The 25,046-nt window shown below is 52.6% G+C and overlaps 1 protein-coding gene across 2 annotated transcripts in view; it reads right to left on the reverse strand.

The window, feature by feature from the left end:
- LOC144935044 (heparan sulfate glucosamine 3-O-sulfotransferase 1-like) overlaps positions 1-25,046 on the reverse strand; it is a 74,763-nt gene that overhangs the window by 10,577 nt on the left and 39,140 nt on the right. Inside the window, exon 1 of one of the 2 annotated variants that reach the window (XM_078861358.1) lies at positions 10,516-10,538. The exons of the other annotated variant lie outside the window; for it this stretch is intronic. The gene's annotated coding sequence lies outside the window, so the exon portion shown is untranslated. Of the gene's footprint in view, positions 1-10,515; positions 10,539-25,046 lie in introns of those variants that run through there. 2 annotated transcript variants of the gene reach the window in all.

Consider the following 25,046-nt stretch of genomic DNA (forward strand, 5'->3'; position numbering starts at 1 on the left):
AACTGTCTTCAGCTATGGTGAATTATAATAGTTGCCTACTCGTACAGAGTATGACTCGGCGCATTTGATGTTTAATGTGCGCTTTATATTTGATGTTTCAATATAATGAAAAGTTTGACAAAAATATTTAAAACGTGTCTATTTTAAAAACTCGACGAGGTTTAATAAAAAAACTGTGCTGTGTAAAGTGTGACCCTCGACTACAAGCCAGACAGCCTTTCTGCTCTGAAGAAGTGCCTTTGTTCGAAACGTGAACTTGGTATATACGTGTCTATTTTATAAAGCTATATTTTTGGGTACTTTTGGATATTTCCTCCTTATAATAGCAAAAAAAAATATCATCCGGAATAATTGGAATATTTATACTGGAGGAATCCGATGAGCTATTAAGATATTTGTCACAGATGTCCCGTAAGGGTGGGTTAGAACGTTGCAACAACAAACAATACAAAAACATGGCATCGTTGCAGAGTATAGTAAAGGTAAACAAACCACTTAAAATATATATACAGATGAAATGTGAAAGAAATGAGTTCTATTTGACCAGGTAAAGCCCACTGAACTATTAACTTATTTTTCAGAAGCGATAGCTCAACAAAGTGGCTTATCATGTGGGAATGCACAGCAGCTAAATAATCTGAAGGCGTGTTTCTAAATGTCCGGTAGTAGGAAGAGAAGTGGACGCTTGGGATTGTGCTCGGAAGCAGAAACGCACGTATTTGAGAACATGAGCTCGTGGGGGACATCGTGCCGAGGACCGTTAAGAAAAGCAAGTGGGTCCTGGGCACGACGCGTCGTCACGGCCAGACGGGACGAGGTCCAGTGGGTGGAGACTAGCGACGGAGCGGCAGCCAAAAGATGGGAACGCGTCCGAGAGAACGTCCCATTGTGCAGATGGAGCGATCGATATCAGCTGGTCTGCACGTGCTAGACGGATCATTCCATCGCAGGACTTGCGAGAGATGACGACGCATTGGGGAGGCCTTCATCCAGCAGTGGGTGGATCGCGACTGCTGCTTTTGATGATGATTATGATGATGATTATGATGATGATTATGATTATTATGATGATGATGATTATGATGATTATGATGATTATTATGATGATGATTATGATGATAATTATGATGCTGATTATGATTATTATGATGATGATGATGATTATGATGATTATGATGATTATTATGATGATGATTATGATGATGATTATGATGCTGATTATGATGATTATGATGCTGATTATGATTATGCTGATGATTATGCTGATGATTATGCTGATGATTATGCTGATGATTATGACGTCTCAAGGCGCTGATTCACGAGGGTCCTGCGGGTCAGTTGCGTGTGGGACGACACCAGAGTAGAAGGCACGGTTGGCTACGTGCGAGTGCGATAGAAGTTCAACATACAGATATAAAGGTGCAGCCCTGAAAGTGCTCGCTCAGGCCACCACTGGCAGGAAGTCGTCCACCAGAGGGAGCTCGGAAGAGACACTCGAGCGGAGCTTCTCCACGCTGACCAGAAAGTCTCGGCAAGAAACCAGGATAACCCCGGAGAGAGAAAAATAAACCCACACACACACACGGAGGCTCGGGGGAGACCTTGATACAGCAGTGGATAGATCACGACCGACGATTAACGCGGCCACTCTCGGTGGGCTTCGCGGCGGAGCGGGCCGGACAGATGTTTGTTTCTCTCGCGAGCGCCTCTGTCGTCCTCGGCTGAACGCGACTTCATTAAAAGCCACCAGCGTCTTTACCGCTCCGTGCGCGCGCCCCGCGAATTGAGTTTTAACGGCCCCCCCCCCACTCCACCCCCCCCCCACTCCCCCCCCCCACTCCACCCCCCCACTCCCCCCCCCACTCCACCCCCCACTCCACCCCCCACTCCCCCCTCACTCCCCTTCCCCCCCCCCCACTCCCCCCCCACTCCACTCCCCCCCACTCCACTCCCCCCCACTCCCCCCCCCCACTCCACTCCACCCCCCACTCCCCCCCCAATCCCCCCCCACTCCCCTTCCCCCCCCCCCACTCCCCCCCCTACTCCACTCCCCCCCCACTCCCCCCCCACTCCCCCCCCCAAGGCCAAGACGCAAGCGGCGTGGCTCGAAGCGGAACAGACGCGGAGCGCCTGCCCGCCCGCGATAGAGGCAGCGTGTGCGTGACCCCCGTGAAACGGCAGTGAGAATGAGAATGAAATACGCAATAATGCGCTTTTAAAAAGTTAAGGCGTAATTATGTGAACGGCACAGACGCACAAACAAACAAAAAAGACAAAGGTTCCACCCGTATAGCCTTAAACGAATGTAGGGGCAAGTGCTGTTAGCGAGCGCCTAGGAAGGCTGGCACGGCACACGAGCGAGTGGGGGGGGGCAGCCCGCCACATGGCCGCCTTTGTCTCCCCAGTGACGAAGTTTACACACCGCACCAGACACTCATTGGAGGCTGAGTCGACCTAGGCGAAGCCGAGGACTGGTACAGATAATCGTCACTCGCGTTGGCCGTGAGCGGGAATCGAACTCGCTTCGCCGGATTCGTAGTGCAGCGCGCTAACCGCTACGCTCACACACACACGCACAGAGAGGTGTAAATAGTTAAATGCCTACACAGTAATATACGCACACGCATTCACACTAAAGTATTCTTCAGACAACGATCCTCCCCATAGCCTTAACGGACTGTGACGGCAAGTCAGTGCTGTTAGCGAGTAACTATGTAGACCAATATCCTGGCAGGGGCTTGATTCCAACCCATCATTCAACTCCAACGGGGGTCAGTAACATCGGTAGCGCTTTGTGGCGGCGTCATCAGTGGTTTCGTCCAATGGTTAGCCTCGCCCCTACCATAGGAATGTGGAATTTCCACCACCGGCTCGAGGGTTGTAAAGAGCGGACGAGCACGGATGCTCTCAATGTTCGATTGAGCGCGAAACGACTGAAGCGTGCTGGAGAGGGCAATACAGATGGACATTGATGTATGTGCCTCCGTAGCCAACCATGCTCATCGGAGGTGCGGGGGAAGGACAACGGACTAAACACCAACAGCAGTTCTTATTTAACGCGTAGGCTTTCGCGACCAATATTATTCATAATCAACATGTTTGGGTTAGATCGCGTTACTTATAAATGTGTCGTAACCCTCCACCACCCGACACGGCTAAGCAGCAAAAAAGTGTCACGTTGACAAAAGACAAATAGTTCACTGCTTTAGCCCACCGGTGTGTTGAAGCGTGAAACCACAACATTTACATTTTTTTGGTGGAGGGTTACGACACATTTATAAGTAACGCGATCTAACCCAAAAACGTTGATTATGAAGCAGTTCTTATGAAATTAGTTTTCAATGTCGATGATTTAAAAGTGCATAGCTCCAGTGGCTTCCAAATATCGGAAGGAGGAGCGTTCCAGACGGCCGTTTCGCGCGTCTGACAGCGCGCAAAGGCGGTGATCGTCTCTGTTCGATGGCGTGATGGTGCACATCTTGCTTATACATACAATCATTGAAGCCGTCAATCATTTCATCAAAACTCAACAAACCCTCGGTGGGAGGGGGGGGACAAGAATACTCGAGGTCTTTATTTAAACCCAGGGTATAAATACACGGCCCTTAGCGCCTCGGGCCGCTCACCTGGAGCCACGCGAACTCGCCCCACCGCGGTGCGCGCGCCGATACCTCGGGGATCGGCGCCGTGGAATCGGTCTAAATTTAGCGGTCGGAGTCCTCGTTATATCTCAGGGATGACAAACAAGGCGCTTTGCCCGGGGAGCCGACGTCTTAATTTAAACTCCCCCCCCCCCCGTTATCCAACACCCCGCTCATCCCCCCGCCCCTCAACCACACAGGCTGGGGCAGTCCCCCCGGCCCCCGCCCACCGCCGCCTCGCGGCCCCCTCATTAGAGTCGCCTGCCCGCGTCTCTGGGGCTTCGGCCCCAAAAATAAACACAGCGCGAGCTTCTGCAGCAGCAGCAGCAGCCGCGCTGCCTCATCAGGCGCACGCTGTGGGGGGCTCGCGCTTGCTGTGGGGGGCTTTGCACGCGCTGTGGGGGGCTCTGCGCGCGCTGTCCACATCGGCGGTGAGCGGCAGTGTCGTTGTCAGCGCACCGCGTAACAAACCCGGCGAACCGAGCTGACTTTGCGCTCACGGTTCATACCGGTGACGAACATTCTCAATCGGATCGCTCTCGCATCAATTCGGGCCGCCTTCTTACAACAGCTCACGGAGGGCTGCGGGTCGCGCAGTCCTGGGAAGAGACTGCGGGGAGGTGGAGGAGCAGGATGAGAGGAAGGGGTGGATACGTGGGGGTTGGAGGGTGCTGATGATGATGATGACGACGGCGGCGGTGGCGGTGTCGCTGCGTGGGAGGCGGTGAAGGGTGGTGATGTCGCAATAGCGCGTGGCGCATGCTGCGCGAACACGAGGGGAGAACAATAAGTAGTATGTATTGTTACTTAAAACTTTCGTGACTGCAGGAGTTAATATTATTTGGTTATTTCGGTAAAGTCACGTAGAAAAAAATAATAAAAATCAAAAATAGTGAGTTTTATATTTTTTAATATTTTAAATGTTTTTTTTAATTATTTTAATTGTATTTTCTATCTACGTGACTTTACCGAAAGAACCAAAGAGCAAGTATTATATATATGTATATAAACACACAATCAAACAGCTATTTTCTCCAGCTACAGCACCAATCGCGGGCTGTCGCTGCCCTCTATAAGCGGAGGCGAGAAACCGGCGACCCGCGACCTCATCTCACGCGGCCCCGCCGCCTCGCTGCGCAAACGGCACGGAGTCGGCCACCGTGGCCTCGCGCAATGCCACGGAACCCGCGACCCCAACGTCAACGAGAGTGAGAAGAGGCCTCGCGCTCGTTTGCCGTGCTCCTCGGCCAACGCGAAAAGTGGAGCGCGCTCGCCTGCGTCGTTTTGCCCGCCAACGGTTCGTGAAAGTGCGACTTGGCCCATCGCTGCCCCTTAACCACAATCGAGGCTCGCCAAGGAGTGTGTCGGCTTGCCAGCTTGCAGCGTCGTTATCCCGTTGTTTTACTCCCACCACCTGCCCACATTTCTCCCCCACCCCCGCCCACCTCCACCACCGAACAGCACCCCCACCCCTTCATCTTCCCACCCACCCCACCCCTCCCTCTTCCCCCCACCACCCCTCCCTCTTCCCCCCACCACCCTTCTCTCTTCCCCCCATCACCCCTCCCTCTTCCCCCCACCACCCCTCCCTCTTCCCCCCACCACCTCTCCCTCTTCCCCCACCACCCCTCCCTCTTCCCCCCACCACCCGCCCTACCGCCCTCCAGCCGCACAGCCGCAACTAAAATCCCACAGCTGCATTCTGCAGCGCGCCACCATCAGCACAATCCCGTCCCCCTTAGCGCGTAATCCGTTTAAATACTCCGCGACTCAAACGCCGAATTCAGCGGAAACCGCAACAGCTTTCGCCCCCCCCCCACTCGGGCAGCGAGAATGAGCGACGTCAATTTAACAGAGTTGTTCAGAGAGAGAAAGCGAGAGAAAGACAGAGAGAGAGATATCCTCACCCGCCCGCCGGAGGAGCTCACTAAGGGGGAGCGTGCGTCCAGATTTTGCAAGGATCTGGATCTGACGGAATAACCGTGGCCAAGAAGACCCGGGGCTTCATGCGGAGCGACAGGCCAGGCAGTTTCCGCACGTCGTTACGCAGCCTATGAAAAGATAATGCCGCTGGACTGAATCGGAGTGAGAGCTTCTGCTGTCAGAGCGGAGAGTGCTGATGAGTACACTGCCCAGGTGTGGGAACTCCTCCACCCTCTCTACAACCACCCTCATCATGATTAATGGGAAGGTGAGGGGTGGAGTGTTTGATGACTCAGTGTACCCAGGCAGGTGCATAGTTATGGTGCGGCTTAACGTAAACCCCCCCCACCCACACCCCCGCCACCTCTTCGTGGCACAGGTTCGGCAACACAGTCTCCAACTCCTTTTCAGAATATGGTTCATCACACATACTCCCAGACGCACGTAAGCCACCCACACCTACACCCACACCAACACAAAGACAAAGATCCCCCTCCCAATATAGCCTTACCAGACTTTTAGGCCAAGTGCTGTGATCGAGCACCGATGAAGGCCGACACGGCACGCAAGGTGGTGGGTGGCCAACACCACGCACGGGCGCCTTTGTCTTCCCAGTGTTAATTGTTTTCTACACACCACACCAGGTACTCATTTCAGGCTGAGTCGTCCCAAGACCAGTTCAGATAACTGTCACCGGTGTTGACCGTGAGCGGAAATTGAACTCGGGTCTCTAGGTTCGTTGCGCAGTGCGCTCACCACTGCGCCACTGTTCCCTACCTCATTCACTACCTCATTCACACACCCACTCAAACTCAGTCATCCACTCACAAAGCCACGCATTCACACACTCACTCAGTCATTCATCCACACTCTCACACAGTCAACAACCCACACACTCGTTCAGTCACCTACCCACACATGCACTTACTAACTCAATCACCCACACACACACTCACTCAGTTACTCAATCACCCACCCACACACACACTGATTCAGTCACTCGGTCACCCAACCACACACTCACTCGGTCACTCGGTCATCCACCCACACACTCACTCGGTCACCGACCCACACACTATTTCAGTCACATACCCACACATACACTCACTCAATCGCCCACCTACACTCTCGGTCACTCAGTCACCCACCCACCCACACACTCACTCGGTCACCGACCCACACACTATTTCAGTCACATACCCACACATACACAGACACACATACACTCACTCAATCGCCCACCTACACACTCGGTCACTCAGTCACCCACCCACCCACACACATACTCGGTCACTCAGTCACCCACCCACACACACTCTCGGTCACTCAGTCACCCACGCACACACGCACCAAGGGCTGTAACCGCTCCACCGCTGGTGAGAGACGTGGGTTCCGCTCCGCGCGCAGCTCGGGTGAATGTTCTCCGTTCGCACTTTCCCCCCCCTCCCCTCCCTCCATACCTCCCCCCCTCCCTCCCTCTCCTCTTTGCCAAAAAGGAAAACAAATGCGGTCTGGCACGGCAGCGATGCGATATCCGTTATGACATTTCCCCTGGAGGAAGTATCATTCTCCGAGCTGACACAACGTCTGGGTTGTTGATTTGAGGGGGGGGGGTAATATAAAGGACGTTTTGTACCTTAAAACCAGCACAGCTTTCGTTCATTCACACAGATTTGACCACAAACCCTCGGAGGCAATGGAGGGCCACGATTAAAAGTAACAAACGAACCAACTTTGTATTTGTTTCAGAAGCGAACTGGCCACAGATGATAGCTTAACGAATTGGCGCATGTGGAAATGTATAGCAGCCAAATATCCTAAACGCATGTTGATTCTGAATGTGGAGGGTTGGGATCGAACCCACAACCTCCTGCATACCAGGCGAGGTAGTTAACATTCACCATAAAACGATGCAGTGCCCGATCCACAAATACGAAGGGGACATCGCAGCGATGCACTCCGCGACTCCTGACGCGGTCGTCTGGCTTGCCCACCCAGCATGTGAGATTGTCGTCGTTGCTTTGGCAACGACATCAGCAGCCGTACGAAAGAAGAAAGAAGACCCCTCTTCTTGGTTCTTTCGGTAAAGTCACGTAGAATGGAAGTAATAAAATAATAAAAATAAAACATATTAAAATAATTCTCACGACGTTTCGGCTACAACGCAAGCAGCCGTCCTCAGGTGGAGAACAGGTCCGTCAAGTAGACAGAGTCTGAATGGCACGCTCCAGACTTGGAGCGACTATTTATGCTGGGAACCAAGAAGATGAATCCCTGCAGTCACGAAAGCTTTAAATCGAAAAAGAAAGAAGACGTTCACATCTCGAACACCGTGGCGCCCCCACGGTGTCCGCGGCAGGGGGTGGAGGGGGTGGACACGCGGCCCCTATGAAGCGGACAGCTCATTCGCTTGTCGCTACGCGCCTCGGGCCGGGCTGGGCATCACGGGGCTGTAGCACGCACCGGTTTGAAGCTTCATTCATTACTTTGATGACAAATAACAGGATCAAGAAGAATGTTGTCAAGTGCACTGCCAAAGCTCTGTCAAAGAAGAGACAGTTTCTTGCTGCTCACATTAGCACCGAGGCAATGGTGCGCATCTCCATTTTACAGCCCTACAGAGCCAGTGGTGGAAATTACACATTTATATGGCAGAGTCTATCCATAGGACAACCGCCGTTGACTACCCCACAACGTGGTACAAACTTGATCTACCCCGCAGGGATGATGAGTTGAGTCAATTCCAGAGACAAGGATTCGAAGTCGCAACTTTCTGATTGCGAGCGGACTGAATTGACCCATGACAATGTGGCATTTCAACCGCTGGATGAGTTCAGTCAACGAAGATGAGCAGCAGCTCCTTTAAGTAGAGATGCACTTTGCACCTGGGCTCGATCCCTGCCACTGATACACAACATCCGCGGCAATTGCATTTGGAACTTGGCCTACCCCTCTCCTGGGTTGACTCAGCCTAAAATGAGCGCCCGGCGCGACGTGGATTAAAACCTAAACGAAACTTTTTTTCTTTTATTTTACCAGGTAAGACCCACTGAACTATGTAGCCCTTGTTTCAGAAGCGACCTCGCCGCAGATGACAGCTCCACGAAGTGTCTCATCACGTTCAAATTGACTGCAGCCAAATACTCTTTAAGAAAAAATCCATGTTGATTCTAGACGTGGCAGGGAAAAAAACTGGAGGACCCGGAGAAGACTCCCTACGCGAAGTTGTCACCGGAGAAAGCGGTCGTGGGCGCTGACCACGCCAGCAGCCTCTCCGGGTACAGCGCACAGGAGGGGACCTTGGAAGGAGCTCGCAAAACAGCGACCGCCGCGGCCCTGAGCTCGCTGTCTAACGGGACAAGCGGCGCTTCTAATGACAATTGGAGGAGCGCATCGGCCCGCGGGGGTCTCCATCCCCGGCGCGAGATGGGGACACGGCAGGCGTCGCGCGTGGACTAATCGCTCCGAGCGACCGCTCCCCTCTTCACCGCACATTCAGTTCGTGACGACACTTCCTAAAATGCCGTTCAACGCAACGCGCGGAGCAACGGGGCCGCGACACGTCGCGAGCGGGGCCGTGATACGGGTTTGCTTTAACGAAACGTGTAAGTAAAAAACAATATGGAAAACACATCCAGTGGGGAGGGGCGGAAAGAATGTTGCTCATTTCCACGAGCACAACAAAAGTGTAAAAAGTACGATGCGAGGGAATTGCCTCGAGAATGAGCAGATGCTTAGGGTGGCTCTTTTAGTCGACGTTATGTAACGCGGTGGTCGTGAGGAATTGAGTAAAGTTATGGAATCGCACGCTTGGTTGCGTCGTGGTTGCTGCCGCGGCTGCTGAAGCGATCGGCTCGGACCTCATTCGTGATCATGGCACCGCAGCGCCCCTCGAATCAATCTCACGAAATCAATATCATCATTATTATTATTATTCTACGGGATAAAAAATACGATGACAAATATTTATGGCGCAGGGATTATCTAAATGATACTTACATATTTTTTGCGGCCCTTTTGCTGATCCACTGCTGGATGATGACCCCACCCCCACCCCCACTCTCTCCCCTCCCCAGACCGTGTCTGGTCGGTCATGCGGGGTTGTCTGACCACACTTCACCGTGCTGGTCAGACGCACCGGTACACGGGGCCCCTTCTTGATGTTCGGTCGCCCTCGTCGACGAGTAGCCGCGGCGGGGAATCGAACCGCTTCCACCAGCCCCAATGGCTTTCACAAGATCGCAAACAAAGCTTGTGTGTCCACAAAGACAAAGATTGTCTACAAAGACAAATATACCCCGTATAGTTTGTAACATTATTCTTAGGTTTTTTTCGGTAAAGTCACGTAGGTAAAAAATTAAAATTACTAAAAGTAAAATATTTTATTTTACTTTACATTTTTTACCTACGTGACTTTACCGAAAAAACCTAAGAATATGAATCCTTGCAGTCACGAAAGCTTCAAATCTAGAGTTTGTAACAGCCTTCATAGATGCTGTTAGCGAGCACTTATGAAGGCTGAGTCGACATAGGGGAGGCCCAGGACCGGTTCAGATAATCGTCACTGGTGTTGGCCGTTAGCGAGAATCGAACTCGGGTCGCCGGGTTTGTAGCGCAGAGCTCTAACCGCTACACTACCGCTCCTCACACATCAAGATGTGTGTGTGTGTGTTTATCTACACACATGTGTGTGTGTGTCTACCTACACACACACACATCATCCATCATGATGGAATGCCCGACACGCGTTAGACGCTCTGGGTGATTTCCCCCATCGCTGAAGTAAAAGACGCGGATTTATAAACAACAAAAATCAGAAGGAAAGAAATGAACAACCTCGCCAGCAAGGTGCCAATTGGTTCCTCCGACTCTTTGACTTGTGTTGGTTCTAGTGACAAAACAACAACAACAACAACGACGACGACAACGACGACAGCAGCGACAAACTCACCACATGTCGCGGATTCATCTCTGACCGCCCGCGACGTCGCTCACAATTGCCGCTCTCTCCCAGCACCTCCTCACTCCATCTGCCCCAATCGTGGCGGGTAGGAGCTGCCCAGGGCATATTCCGCACTCGATCTCTGCACCGCCTCGCTCGCCCTGCCCCTCGCGCGCGCGCGCGTGCGTGCCACGCTCTCTCCTCCCACCGCTCTCTCTTTCCCTCTACAATCTCTCTCTCTTTCCATCTCTTCCCCACTCTCTCTCCTGCCCGTCTGCTCTTCATCTCCCTATCTCGCACGCTCGCTCTTTCTCTGCTGTCCACATCCGCCTCCTTTCCACCTCCTCTATTTTCCTCTCCCCTCTTCGCCTCTCCCTCTGTTCCTCACCCCTCTCATCTCCATCTCTCTCTACTCTCAACCTCCCCCTCTCTCTTTGCGAGTCACCTCTCCAACTCACCTCTGATTTCCACCTCTCTCGCTCCATCTCCCTCTGTCCACCTCTTCCTCATCTCCCCCCCTCCCTTCTCTCTCTCTCTCTCGACTGCAGCTCTCACAATTTCCTCTCCTTTTCACCTCTCAATCTCTCTCCACCTTCCCCTCTCTCTCTCTAATATCTCTCTTTCCTCTCCATCTCTCTCTCGTCGCCACATTTTCCCCCACCCTCTCTCCACCGCTCTCCTCTTCGGCTCCCCTCTCCCCTCTGCTCCCGGAAATCCGTTTTCCGCCGGCAGGCAATTCGAGCCGCGAAGATGGAAAGAGTTGAGCTGTTGCGATGGTTAATTCATATTTTATTTTGAAAATACTCGAGCCCACTTAGCCCTGCATTTCTCTGGGGTGGGGGGGTGTTGGAGGGAGGGCGGGTAAAAGGAGAACCACTTTGTGAATCTCAAGTCACACAGCGGTTCTCCCATCGGAATAAGTACATCCTGCCATAGGAATGTAGAATTTCCGCCCAACTGACTTGGGGCTGTGAACGGAGTTCGGCAGGGTGTCACGCTCGTTTTTGCGCAGGGGGAGGTTTTGACTCTTAACCTGACCCGTGTCTTTTCTGACATGATTCCAGAACTAGGAGTTGTCGTGCACACGTGGGCACTTTTACACTGCAAAGTGTGGGGGGGGGGGGGTAACCTATTGACAAGTTCTCCACCTGCCAGCACGAGGAACTGTCGACGGAAACTTTGATGATGACTGTGCTGTGGATGACGATGTTGATGCTGCTGCTGATGATGACAATAAACACCTGCTGCTGATAATGATGAAACTGATGGTGCCGACATTGCTGCTGCTACTCCTACTACTGATGATTATGCTGATGAGGAAGACAACGACGATGATGGGCAGATGACAGACGATGCTACTGCTGATGATTCTCGCGAAAGACGATGGCGACGTTGCTGCCACAAATACCACTGTCGACGGAGAGCGGGCCCAGTTCGACTCGTGTGCATGTGACAATCGAGGCCCCTGGTTGTGGTCTCAGGAGCAGCGAAAGAGAACAAAAGGAGAGAGAAGGGAGAGAGAAGGGAGAGAGAAGGTAGAGAGAAGGGAGAGAGAAATGGAATTTGGAAAGAGTGATGGGGCAGAAATCACAATATGGAGGAGGCGAAGGTCTAAAAATAAAGAAATGAATAGGGGAGGGGAAAAAAACACGTGGAATCAAATTTTTCGGAAAACCTTGCGACAGAAGCGCCGATTTCTCGGTACGCGCGCAGGAAGTTACCCAAGAATCCTGGGGGGTGGGGGGGGCGGGGGGTGAGGGGGAGCGCCCAGCCGCGAGATCGGGGCGACGCGCGAACACGCGGCCCTTTCTCAGCGACGCGCTGCGTCGCCAAGGCCAAGAGCGAGGGCCCCCCCCACCAACCACCCCACTCGCCATACGACCCCACCTCTGCCCCCCCTCCCCCGCCGGAGGGGGGTCACGACACGGGGAGTGAAAGCCCCCCCCACCCCAATCCCCTCGCTTCCCGTTGAGGCCGCGTGACGCCGGCCCCTGGCACGTGACAGAAGGAGTGAGATGCCGGGTCTGTGCACGGGCTTTCATGTTGCTGTGTATTTTGTGTGTTTTGCAACAACAACAACAACAAAGTGAAAGTGAGTCGCTGCTCAAATGAGCATTGAGGGGTGGTGCCCAGCGCATGTTTGCAGCCCTGAGTCGGTGAGTAAAAAAAATCCACATCGCTCTGGCGGGGGTGGGTTCATCCATCGGACAACTGCTGTTGACTACCTATTTTATCGACCTCAGAGGGAGGGATGATGGACTGAGCCAACCCTCCACCGCCAGGGTTAAACCCGCGAACTTCCCATTGCGAGGAGCCGCTCTGCCACTGAGTCATCACCAGGCTGGTTACTTTTCTACAAAGGCCCCACCTTGTGCATTGATATATATGTTTTCATCATGAACTTTTACAAAAGCAATCTCCATAACGTGGTGGGGTTTTTTTGTTTACTAAATTGGGCAACATGTAAACTTTGATGAATGAAAAAAAAAATTCATTTGATTACCATGTGACGAACATCGCTCTCGGGTCAAAGGTATGAGGGGACTGTTCTCGCCCCGAGTGTGGATGAGAGGTCACATGATGAAGGGATCCCAGCAGCAGTTCTGTGATATCTGCTTCCGCGCAGAGCACGCACACCCATATCGACTCTGCCGCACACAATATAGATTATGTCCACGCCTGCAATTAAGACGATCCATCGAATAACCTTAACAGACCATTTGGGGCAAGTGCTGTTCGCGAGCACCCGTAAAGGCCGGCAGGACACATGAGGGGGTGGGTGACCAACACCACGCCTACCTGGCCGCCTTTGTATCTTCAGTGCTGATGATTCCAGACCGCACCAGGTACTCATTCGAGGTTGAGTCGACCTAAGGGAGGCCCAGGAATGGTTCATACACTCGTCACTGAATGTTGGCCGTGAGCGGCAATCGAACGCAGGTCTCCAGGTGCGTAGCGCAGCGCGCAGACCACTACACTAACGCTCCCCACAGTCGCGCGCACGCACGCACAGACTGCCACACACACACGCGCGCGCGTGGCCGTGTAGTGATTAGGTTTATTAGCCGAGGTGAGCTTCTACTCAACCCTCCGCTCCTCAGATCGCCCTCGCGGTCTCGCGGCGCCACACGCTGCATCGCCGCGTCCCTCGCGCAAACAGCTGCGGCCCACGACCCCGCGCGTGACCCTCGCCGGGAATCCAATGCAGCGCGCGCACGCACTTGCACGCCCGTACACGATGTATATACGGAGGAGGACGAGGTTAATTGCTAAGTGCTCGGGGTGTTTTCCGCGGGGAGCGGCTGCCAAGATCGCTCGTGGGGGAAGTTCGCGGGGGGCGGGGGGGGCGGATTTGCGAGAGCGGCTTTCAAAGCGCCGACTCCGTGTCCGATCGAGCGCCGGATGCCGCTCCGCCGGGCCGGGTGCCGGGCCGGGTGCCGGGCCGGGTGCCGGGCCGGGTGCCTCTCCGACGGGCCGGGAGCCGGCCTCTGCTGGCGTCCGGCTCGAGTCGCCGCCGGTCGCGGCGGTCGCACAAAGCTCGGCTCTGTGCGCCGCGCGCAAAATGGTTTCATTTATTCGGGCGATGCGCGTGGACGAGGGGGTGGGAAGCGGGAGGGGGGGGGGTCTGGGGGGCCGGGGTAGAAATTGGGAGCGTTGGGGGGGGGGGCGATGTGACGGTTGGAGAGGGGGGAAGCAAAGAGGGGGACTGAGAGAGGATTTAGAGACGCAGGGGATCGAACAGATTTGTTTTCGGGTGCGGCTAGAGTGCACCGAAGCCTTTTGAACTGATTGATGGTTCGTTTTTAGAGGAAAAAAAGTTGGGTTTGAAGATTACGTTCCGGTCAACCGTTTGTGATACGCGGTTTGAACAGGTTTAAATTTGCATACTTACTCGAATTTGGTAAAATGAAGACCTCCTGTGCAGCTTACAGTGTAAGGCAACACAGCGAGCGGTCTTTGTTGCAATTTCTTAGCAAATAGGCCATTTTAATTGCAAAACAGAGAGATTGAGACTCGTGTTTCAATCGCTTATAACAGGTCTCTCTCCCTCTGTGTTGCAACTTCAAGAGACGGTGAGACGGAGAATCAAAGATAAATATTTAACTTAAAGGATGAACTGCAGCGTTTCCTACATGATCATCAATATAGCTGTGGGAAAGGTTTATTTTGTGAATGCTGGGAAATGCCTATTTTTGTTTTGTTATCGTGTTTATATTATTAAAATCTGAATCTTTATTCATGCTGGATGAATCCGATGAGCTATAAAGCTCAAATTTTTTTCACAGATGTCCAGTAGTTTAGTCTGAGTTTTCTACCACGAGAATCTCGCTGGTTTTGCAGCACTGCCGCGGAGCAGACGTCAACACACTGTGTGCTGCAAACGAGGGTGGCGTGCAACCTAATGTTCCGAGCTAGGGAGACCCTGTGCTGAGTAGGACGTGGGGAGGAAGGGGATCCGAGGTGAGGGTTCAAGGGGACCCGGAGAGCCCGTAAGGCTCCCTCCCTTAACCTAGGCCACCTCAATTAGCCTCCTCGACACGGGGCTACGAACGCAGCGAACACGCAAGCACACACACACACACGGACAAAGATCCACGTGTAGCCTATGTTGGGCAAGTGCTGTTAGCGAGCACACTCGAAGGCCGACACGGCACACGAAGGAGTGGTGTGGTCCCATTATACACGGCCACCTTTGTCTCCCCAGTGCTAGTGTTTTACACACCGCACCAGGTACTCATTTAAGACCAGTTCAGAAAATCGGCACTGGTGTTGGCCATAAGCGGGAATCGAACTCGGGTCAACGCTCACCACATATAACAACAACCGCCGTTCGCCACGAAGCGGTGGTGACGTAAGACAAAGATCCCCTGTATATCCCTTACAGACTTTTGGGGCAAGTGTTGTTAGCGAGCATCTATGAAGGCCAGCACCACGCCCGCCGTGGTGCTGGTGGTGATGTTTACACACCTAGGGGAGGCCCCCATCACCGGTTCAGATAATTGTCACTGGGATTGGCTATGAGCAGGAATTGAACTCGGTTCGCGAGGTTCTTACCGCAGTGCGCTAACCCATCCGCCACCACTCCTATTTGACACACACGCACGCACCACACACATACAACTACACGATGCAACCCACACACGCGCGCATTCCACAAAACCGCTCCAGGATTGTAATACAATGGAGCTTTCAAACAACACGAACTATAGAAGCAAAGAACCTCGACGAATTAAAGAGGGGAGAAGAGGAGAGAGGAGGGAGGGAGGGGAATATCTCCCAGCGCCCCCCCCCCCCGCCTCTCTCTCACGAGCGAACGCCGCAGTCACCGTCGCCGCATTCAGAGCGACCGTGACCTCTGCCCCTCCGCGGTGACCCCGGCGATTAGAGAGACGCCTGGCGGCAACCGCCCCCGTCCCGGCGACTACCCCCCCCCCTCTCCATCCCTCCCTTTCTATTCTCCCTCCCTTGACCATTTCTTCACTCCGTTCTTTGCTCGCTTGGCATCTGCTGTCCGTTCCTCCCGTTAGCACCTCCCAGAGTTACCCCTCCCCCTCCTCCATTCTTCCCTCCCTCCTGGTGCAGAGAAATTCATCAACGATATTGGCCATGAGCTGGAATCGAACTCGGGTCACGGGGTTCATAGCACAGCGCGGCTACACGATCGCTCCGCTACAGACGAGCAGCACGCGCACGCAACTGAGACGCGCAGTGACGTCACCAGAGCGCTTTGTGCCAGGCTGGGTGCACCTCGAGACCATGTGACGTGTGGATGGCTCCCTGGTAGGAGGTAGTAACTACCAGCTGCCCCCCCCCCCACTGCCGCCGCCACCGGCCTTCGTTTGGCTCACTGAGTTTCTGGAATCTCAATCGGTACCCAGTGATCTTAACCGTCCCTTGTTTGGCTCCGATGGGGCTGTGCGACAGGCCAGGAGTAAAGTCAACTTCAGAGTGACTTTCAACAATCTTAGGGTGATGTCATCGCAGTGGTTGTGATGTCATCGCAGTGGCTGTGATGTCATCGCAGTGGCTGTGATGTCATCCAAGTGGTCGTGATGTAATCGCAGTGGCTGTGATGTCATCGCAGTGGCTGTGATGTCATCGGAGTGGCTGTGATGTCATCGCAGTGGCTGTGTTGTCATCGCAGTGGTCATGATGTCATCGCAGTGGCTGTGATGTCATCGCTGTGGCTGTGATGTCATCGCAGTGGCTGTGATGTCATCGCAGTGGCTGTGATGTCATGGCAGTGGTTGTGATGTCATCACTGTGGCTGTGATGTCATCGCAGTGGCTGTGATGTCATCGCAGTGGTTGTGATGTCATCACTGTGGCTGTGATGTCATCGCAGTGGCTGTGATGTCATCGCTGTGGCTGTGATGTCATCGCTGTGGCTGTGATGTCATTGCAGTGGCTGTGATGTCATCGCAGTGGCTTCATTGGAAACCGTGGGAGAAAGAAAAAAAAACTAAAACCCGCAAATCTCCCTCTCGCAGCGGCGCCGCCCGTTACTCACTGCTCTTCGATTTTACATTTCTATAAATGTATCTATAATTTAATATTAATTATCATAATTATTATGTGACAATTCTTACATTGCGTGTTCACGAGTGGCCGTGCCAAATGACGATCGCGTCGCGCTGCGCCGACTGCTGTGAGAGTTCCCCCGCGTTCTAATTAAAATCGCTCACCTCCGGAAGCGCACTCAATGCACTGGAACTTTGAAGGACCCAGGCTGCCCGTATTCACATAGATGGCGACATCATCATTACCATTATCAGAGTTGTTTCTTTTTGCTTGCATTTTGACTGCTTGTGTTGCGGCTATTGCAAACATGATGCCTTGTATAAAGGTGTCAGTTTTGTACCAGTTTAAAGGGTAAAAACCTACTACTACGATGGCGACATCGTTACCGTTATCATTATCAGCCATGGCCTATGCACTGCTGGATTAAGGATTCCACATCATCATCATCATCGAGGCATGGACTATTCACTGCTGATATTAAGGCATCCCCATCATCATCATCATAAGCCATGGTTTATCCACTGCTTGACGAAGGCTTCCCCGTCATCAATCATCGTCGTCGTCATCGTGAGCCACGGGCTATCCACTGCTGAATGAATGTCTCCCAACGTCAACACCGCATGTCACAGTTTTCACAACGGAACAATTCATCTAAATCCTGTACGCGATGGACGCAGCTCTCGGCTGCCGTGTCCCCATCCTTTGGCTGGCACTCCATGATTAGTCTCGACCACCTGCTTGTCGTCTCTTCTTCAGAACGATGTGTTCGTCATCATGACACAGACACGCACGTCAACAATAAGAACGCACACACACAAATGCACACGCGCACACACAAACGGCACAAACAGACGCAAGTTGCCACTAAGTGGTGGCGTTTCACCCACGGCGCATGTGCCAGGTTGGGTGACCTCTGAGGCCGCGCAAAGTGTTGGAAGACTCGCTGCTGGCAGAAGTGACAAGGGACAGACTCAGGTGTTATGGGCTAACTGATTGCGGTGTCCGGGAGAGAGATGGGCCACCTGACCTCCCCACTGGGCGAATAAAAAGACACATTTACAGATACACACACACGCGCAAGCATCCCTATCACTGTGGTTACTGTTCCCACCAACCTCATTCATTCATTCTCGATTTACCAGACTGCCTCGTCTCATCCACACGGTGTTCAACCACCGCACCGCAGGGGACAAGAGCTCACTCTCTCGCCTTACAAACTCAACAATCCACTCACTCATCCACTCATTCGCTCAACCATCCACTCACTCACCCATTAACTCAAATATCTACTCACCCACTCATCCATCACTCATCAAACTGCAGGTCAGATGCAAATTTCATCCTCATATGATCGTATTTCCCCCCCCCCCCAAGTTCTTATGACCACGCTCAATTTCAACGCATAGATTGTCTGGCATTATGGGGCCTTTGGGTCTGTGCTCAGCAATAAACTCACTCACTCACTCAGCCGTTTGGACCACCAACCACACACAAAGACGAGGATCACCTGTGCAGCCCTAACAGACTGTTGGGGCAAATTCTGTGAGCGAGTACCTATGAAGGCCGGCACGGCACACGAGGGGGTGGTTAGCCAGCACCACGCCCGGCCGCTTTCGTCCCGCGAGTGGCGATGTTCACGCACCGCACCAGGTACTCATTTGAGGCTGAGTCGACCTAGGGGCGTCCCAGGTCCGGTTCAAATAATCGTCGCTGGTGTTGGATGCGAGCGACAATCGATCTCGGGTCACCGGATTCGCAGAGCAGCGCGCTCACCACTGCTCCACCGCTCCCTCCCCCCACGACACGCGCGCGTGCGCACACACACAATTTGGCACTCGCTCGCCGCCGCGACCACCACCACCGCCACCACCACCAGCGGCGGCAGCGGCCGCAGCAGCCGAAGTCGCGACGATGAAAAGTTCACCGACGGGAGCCGTCGGCACGCGCGCAGCGCCATTCGTGCAGCGCGGGGCTCTGCGCGTTTCCAAGGCGCGAGCTCGCGAAGTCATCTGCATTTTTATAGCCCCCATTTACGCGCAAATTATCCTCCGTGACATTAAAAAAGCCACCGTTTTTTTCCCTCCCTCCTACCCCCACCACCACCACCACAACCACCACCACCACCCCCCCCCACCACCACCCCCACCGCCACCACCCCCACCACCACCGCTACCGCCGCCGCTACCACCACAACCACCACCACCCCCATTGCCGCCGCCGCCGCCAAACCGCCCGTCCCATCGCACTGCCCCCCCCAACCGCTCCGCGTGGCCCCGGCGGCTTGCTGGGGGAGGCGTCGTTACGAGGGCTCTGAGACTGCCACCTCTCATAATGCCGAGAGGCAGTCACTCTGACAACAGGGAGAAGGTGGGGGGGGGAAGAAAAGACCCGCCCGTAATTGCTTGGGCTCTTAATTTAAAAGGCGCCGCTTAAATCCGTCACTCGGAAGTCAGATTTGCAAATCATCGTTAATTGACGTACGAGAAGCCGCGCGCAATGCACTGAGGACATCGCCGTGATAATTACCAAGGCTGACAGGTGGTCAGGAGATGGCAGTGAAGCCATGGATTCTTGAATCCACCCGTAGGGATGTGTTGCAAGAATTCATAGCTTTATTTTCGTCTTCGTTTTTTCCTTCTTCTTTGTTTACAATACACTGAGCGGAGGAGATTGGTCATTATTTAATAATGCAAACTAGGCATGGGGCAGGAGAGTCGCCGAGTCTTGCGTCGGCTTGGTTTGACCCCTGCGTTCCACGAGTGCGGGATACGGTGGCATCGAGAGAAGACGGAACCCCCCCACCACCACCAGCCATCATCATCATCACGATCCATGTGGGAGGATAGCCCCGTAAGTGTCCGCTGCACTATTCGTCGTTAGTTTTCACTTTCCTCCGTCTCGTGCCCAACACACTCAGTGCAGTGCCTGATGAAGCTAGTGCGGGGCCTGGAGCATGTTATGAAGGGGCCCTAAATAAATAAATAAACACGTAAATATTACAACACACATTTTTAACTTGCAAAGTAAAGTAATTATATTTTTTTATTTTCCATACAGCCAGATACTATGACAAATCGCTAACCTTAAACACTCAGTCGTTCATAAAAGTTGAAGGCAGTATAGTACTATAGTAATAAAGCAAGTGAAGTATCACTGAACCCGAATTTGTAGTATTTTTATTTGTATTCACTTCATTATTATTATTTTTCTTCTTCTATCTACGTGACTTTACCGAAAGAACCATGGAATTGATAGCTTGAAAGCATTTAGCGCGGGGCCCTTGAAAGTGCGGGGCCCGTAGCATTTGTAGCTACTTGTGCTACTGGGGTCATCCGGCTCTGACTCGTCGTGCCTCTCTCTGGCACCGATCCCTAAGGGCGTCGTCACGCCATTCTCTGAACTCTTCCTCTCACGCACACGAGGGGTTAACGCTCAACACCGCCATCTCCTGGCCACCCACCGGCTCAAGCAGACGGCACCTGGCACTCGGAGGCAGTCTCCGCTGCGAGCGAAGCAAGCGCTCGTCACGAGCCTCGGTCCTTGCTGAGCTTGCGAGACTCGACCGGATCGAGGGCACATTTAGGGTCGTAAAGACAGATGAGCCCGTACGCCCTTCAGCCGCCGATCTCCTCTGGTCTCGCAAGCTAAGCAAGACCCAGGCTGGTCTCGCAAGCTAAGCAAGACCCAGGCTGGTCTCGCAAGCTAAGCAAGACCCAGGCTGGTCTCGCAAGCTAAGCAAGACCCAGGCTGGTCTCGCAAGCTAAGCAAGACCCAGGCTGGTCTCGCAAGCTAAGCAAGACCCAGGCTGGTCTCGCAAGCTAAGCAAGACCCAGGCTGGTCTCGCAAGCTAAGCAAGACCCAGGCTGGTCTCGCAAGCTAAGCAAGACCCAGGCTGGTCTCGCAAGCTAAGCAAGACCCAGGCTGGTCTCGCAAGCTAAGCAAGACCCAAGGTTTGGTCTCGCAAGCTAAGCAAGACCCAGGCTTGTCTCGCAAGCTAAGCAAGACCCAGGCTGGTCTCGCAAGCTAAGCAAGACCCAAGGTTTGGTCTCGCAAGCTAAGCAAGACCCAGGCTTGTCTCGCAAGCTAAGCAAGACCCAGGCTGGTCTCGCAAGCTAAGCAAGACCCAAGGTTTGGTCTCGCAAGCTAAGCAAGACCCAGGCTGGTCTCGCAAGCTAAGCAAGACCCAAGGTTTGGTCTCGCAAGCTAAGCAAGACCCAGGCTTGTCTCGCAAGCTAAGCAAGACCCAGGCTGGTCTCGCAAGCTAAGCAAGACCCAAGGTTTGGTCTCGCAAGCTAAGCAAGACCCAGGCTGGTCTCGCAAGCTAAGCAAGACCCAAGGTTTGGTCTCGCAAGCTAAGCAAGACCCAGGCTTGTCTCGCAAGCTAAGCAAGACCCAGGCTGGTCTCGCAAGCTAAGCAAGACCCAAGGTTTGGTCTCGCAAGCTAAGCAAGGTCCAGGCTGGTCTCGCAAGCTAAGCAAGACCCAGGCTTGTCTCGCAAGCTAAGCAAGGTCCAGGCTGGTCTCGCAAGCTAAGCAAGACCCAGGCTGGTCTCGCAAGCTAAGCAAGACCCAGGCTGGTCTCGCAAGCTAAGCAAGACCCAAGGTTTGGTCTCGCAAGCTAAGCAAGGTCCAGGCTGGTCTCGCAAGCTAAGCAAGACCCAGGCTGGTCTCGCAAGCTAAGCAAGACCCAGGCTTGTCTCGCAAGCTAAGCAAGACCGAGGCTGGTCTCCCAAACCGAGCAGGAGCGTGTGTGCTGGGCTTGTTCCACGGGAGTCGGTATCGACGGCGGAGCGGCTGCTCCACGCCCGGCCTCGTGGGCTTCCCCACCCCCTGCCAGACCAAACGCTCGCGACAACTCTACGTGTGGAAGGCCATCGGAGCGTGGCACGCAGCGAACGCAGTCATCGCTGCTGTGCGTACGCAGCGGGAATTCTCTATCCGCTGCTAAGCCGCTTGCGGGGGTTTTTTTTTTTATCGCGGAAGCCCGATCGTTGCTCAGGGATGGCGTTTTCCAGCCACGGCAGAGACGGGCGCCGACGAAGCGGTGGCGACGTTAATTGGTTTGCAGTGCGGGAGGTAGAGGGGAGAGAGAGGGAGGTAGGGAGGTGAGGGACAGACAATGGGAGATCGGGAATGAGTGAGGAGAGACAAAAGAGAGCTTAACGAAGCGAGATGAGAGAGAGAGTGAGAGAGCGCACGGCGAGAGGGCGAGATGAAGCAGTAGAGAGAAGGATGTGGGGAGATTTCGATTTAAAGCGTTCGTGACTGCAGGGATTCATCTTCTTGGTTCTTTCGGTAAAGTCACGTAGAAGGGAAATAATAAAATAATAATATTTTTTTATTTAAAGCTTTCGTGACTGCAGGGATTCATCTTCTTGGTTCTTTCGGTAAAGTCACGTAGAAGGGAAATAATAAAATAATAATATTTTTTTATTTAAAGCTTTCGTGACTGCACGGATTCATCTTCTTGGTTCTTTCGGTAAAGTCACGTAGAAGGGAAATAATAAAATAATAATATTTTTTTATTTAAAGCTTTCGTGACTGCACGGATTCATCTTCTTGGTTCTTTCGGTAAAGTCGCGTAGAAGGGAAATAATACAATAATAATAGTTTTTTATTTAAAGCTTTCGTGACTGCAGGGATTCATCTTCTTGGTTCTTTCGGTAAAGTCACGTAGAAGGGAAATAATAAAATAATAATATTTTTTTATTTAAAGCTTTCGTGACTGCAGGGATTCATCTTCTTGGTTCTTTCGGTAAAGTCACGTAGAAGGGAAATAATACAATAATAATATTTTTGTATTTAAAGCTTTCGTGACTGCAGGGATTCATCTTCTTGGTTCTTTCGGTAAAGTCACGTAGAAGGGAAATAATAAAATAATAATATGTTTTTATTTAAAGCGTTCGTGACTGCACGGATTCATCTTCTTGGTTCTTTCGGTAAAGTCGCGTAGAAGGGAAATAATACAATAATAATATTTTTTTATTTAAAGCTTTCGTGACTGCAGGGATTCATCTTCTTGGTTCTTTCGGTAAAGTCACGTAGAAGGGAAATAATAAAATAATAATATTTTTTTATTTAAAGCTTTCGTGACTGCAGGGATTCATCTTCTTGGTTCTTTCGGTAAAGTCACGTAGAAGGGAAATAATGAAATAAGAAAAATAAGCTAATATAATTATTTCCGTGACTTTACCGAAAGAACCAAGAAGATGTGGGGAGAGTACGACGGAAGAATCGAGAGACAGGGGGTCAGGAAGAGAGAACATGCAGGTACGAGCTACCCGTCGCAGGTCGTTGGACTGCGAGAAGGGCAGCGTGCAGAACGAGAGAGTGAGCGAGAGAGTGAGCGAGAGGTGGGGGTTTACATAAAGCAAAGTTATTTAAAAAAAATAAATAACGAAATTATGAACGAAGCAAAGTGCCGACTACACCGAGCAGCTTTTTGTTTCCGCTGATCGTAAAAAAAGAGAGAGAGGGGAGAGGAATGGAGAAGGGAGGAGAGGGAGAGTAGAGAGGAGAGTAAGAGAGGTTTTGAGATACGGAGGGAGCGAATGCACATCGCTGCTACACGCGCGATAATTCGGCGCGCACGTGTAATAATAATAATAATTCTATTTGCTGTTCGCAGTCACAACTCTAATGGACTGGAAACCGTTAACGACGCGTCGCCAGAAGGGCGAGTGGGGGGAGGAGAGCGGGCGAGAGGGGGGATAAAGAAGTGGGAGCAGGTGGGAGAGGGGGAATGTGGGGAGAAGATGACGAGGAGGAGAGGGTGAAGGGAGAGCTCATCAGGTGGAGAGGGTGAAGGGGGGGGGGGACACAGGCTCTGAACGCTGTCCACTGGGTCAGGTACAGGTGACACACAGCCCTCAAACCCCATATCTGGCATCACCCCTACCCTAGGCAGAGAGTAACCTCACCTGCATCACCATCCTCACCACCATCATCCAACCTCCCCGCACCCCTCCCTCACACGTTTTGCGTCACCGGGGCTCCCAGGGAGACCAATCAAAGGGCCGAGCCGCTCCAGACGTCCCGGATTTTATTTAATTAAATATGTAATTGCAATTATTTTATTATTATTATATATTTTTTTTCTTTCTGGAGAATGGACGCGTCACGCTTTTCCCCATGGCCCTGGAGGCGGCGTGTTGGAGCGTGCGAGCATCAGCATCATCAGCAGCGGCAGCAACACCAGCAGCGAGTGCACCACCATCATCATCAGTAGCATCAGCACCAGCATCGTCACGGGCAGTGGCAGCAACAGTGGCAGTACCATCATGAGCAGCATCAGCATCATCACCAGCATCATCATCAGCAGCAACAGCAGCACCATCGTTATCATGAGCACCATCAGCATCATCACCACCAACAGAGGCAGCATCATCACCATCAGCACCAGCATCACCAGCAATAGCAGTGCACATGTCCACACGTGCAGTCCTTTGTCAATCCACTGCTGGATGAGGGCCTCCCCAATCGGTGCGAGTCGTGGGGGTCATTGCCCAAACTTCACCACGCCGGTGAAATGGTGGTGGAGGGGCGAGGGGGGCAGCAGCGGTTTCAGATGTCACTCATCACTGATGTTAGCCGTGCCATAGGAATCAAACTAAAGGTCAAATTGACCTGTGTCCTTTAACCAATGGGGCCTGGCTCAAACAACAATGAATTGAAATGGCATGCATGTATGTTGAACTTCCTTCGCACCGTACGTGGCCAACCGTGCTAATGAGAGGCGCGACATGGTTGGTCTATTAGTTAACGAGCCTTCCCGAACAACGCGTGTTCAATGTGTCACATTTTGCTGATGCAGACCGAGAAAGTTGAAACCCGTCCAGAGTTTTTTTGCTGCTGGTTCAACAAATGGTGGCGAGGAAACAATTGCGGCAGAAGACTTCGAGGCTGGTTGACCTTGGCCGAACATTTTTTTAATTATATAAATCAAAATAATTGGCAAACAGACGATCGCAAATTACTTATTTATTTAAGATGGTCCGCAAATCCCGCAAGCAGCCTCGGT

The sequence above is a fragment of the Lampetra fluviatilis genome, chromosome 12, assembly GCF_964198595.1.
Source record: "Lampetra fluviatilis chromosome 12, kcLamFluv1.1, whole genome shotgun sequence".
Lineage (NCBI taxonomy): Eukaryota > Metazoa > Chordata > Hyperoartia > Petromyzontiformes > Petromyzontidae > Lampetra > Lampetra fluviatilis.